This window comes from Salmo trutta, chromosome 4 (genome assembly GCF_901001165.1).
Source record: "Salmo trutta chromosome 4, fSalTru1.1, whole genome shotgun sequence".
NCBI classification, from domain to species: Eukaryota; Metazoa; Chordata; class Actinopteri; order Salmoniformes; family Salmonidae; genus Salmo; species Salmo trutta.
In genome coordinates this window covers 5,235,652-5,236,944 of record NC_042960.1, presented here as the reverse complement: position 1 = coordinate 5,236,944, position 1,293 = coordinate 5,235,652, and the positions used below count along the sequence as shown (strand labels likewise).

Here is a 1,293-nt window from a genome sequence, read left to right as displayed (position 1 = left end):
ACCTCAACAAGACCCATAATCCGATGGTGTAATTTGCATATACGAAGTCTAGTAAACGTTTGAATGGTCATGAGAAGCGACTATCAAGTATTTAATAACTAAGTAAATTGAATGGATTCACATACAGTACCAGTCAAAAGTTTGGACACACCTACTCATTCAAAGGTTTTTTCTTTTTTTTAACTATTTTCTACATTGTAGAATAATAGTGAAGACATCAAAACTATGAAATAACATATATGGAATCATGTAGTAAATAAAAAAGTGTGAAACAAATCAAAATATATTTTATATTTGAGATTCTTCAAAGTAGCTACCCTTTGCCTCCATAATGTAGAAAATAGTAAAAATAAAGAAAAACTTTAGACTGGTACTGTATTTGTAAAAATGTTGCAAGGTTTTTGCTGTAATTCCTTGCCACTATCATATCATCATTTCAGAATACCACCATATTGGATGTCAGTAATAATCAGTCATTCTTCTTCATGTTACAGTATGACTATGGTGGCTGGATGCCCAACACCCCCATCTCCCTGCAACAGCCACCTCCCACCACTAAGGGGCAGTCTACTGAGAGCACCATGCTGAAGACCTTCCCCGATGTCAGCACAACAGCACAGGGCATGTCCACTATGTGGCTCCTTAGCAAGCAATCCAGTGACTTTGTGAGTCTGCCATCTTTCATGAACTATTATCAATATCATCTAGGCCCAAAATACTATATTTAGGTACAAAATATCCTATTTACGTGTGCTTTTTAATGTTAATGATATTGTAACTAGCAATATTTCTCTAACTTTGATTATTCTCCATATGCAGGTGGCCCTTGGCCAGTACCCAGAGGAAGGTCTCCATATGCAAGATGATCAAGAAGTTCCAGGCAGAGCTGAAAGTCTTCAGCGAGACCATCAATGCCAGGAACTCTGGGCTACCAGTGCCATACACCTACCTTCTGTGGTGGAGAACACAGTGGCCATTTAGATAAGCCAAAAACGTTGCGTGCCCTGATGAACACGACCCAGGCCATGTAATGATTCTGGAGTCATACACTAGTAAACATGCCACACCTTCAATCTAGACAATGTTTTATTGAGCATGACCATTTTTGGAGCTTCGCTAAACTGTTCCAATTCATTCAGATAAAGGGAAATCTCACCATTGGTTCAGTCAGAATGTTATCGCTGTCTCATGAGTGTTAACTGTGTTAAGCCAACACACACCACCACATGGTGTCCCTCTCACGGACAAAAAAAAATTGTTGATGTTATTATTACATTTGTATGTGTTAATGGG

At 38.5% G+C, this 1,293-nt stretch overlaps 1 pseudogene; it reads left to right on the top strand.

The window, feature by feature from the left end:
- Positions 1-389: 389 nt before the first annotated feature.
- Positions 390-1,073, top strand: LOC115191718 (hydroperoxide isomerase ALOXE3-like; annotated as a pseudogene).
- The last annotated feature ends 220 nt before the right edge of the window (positions 1,074-1,293 follow it).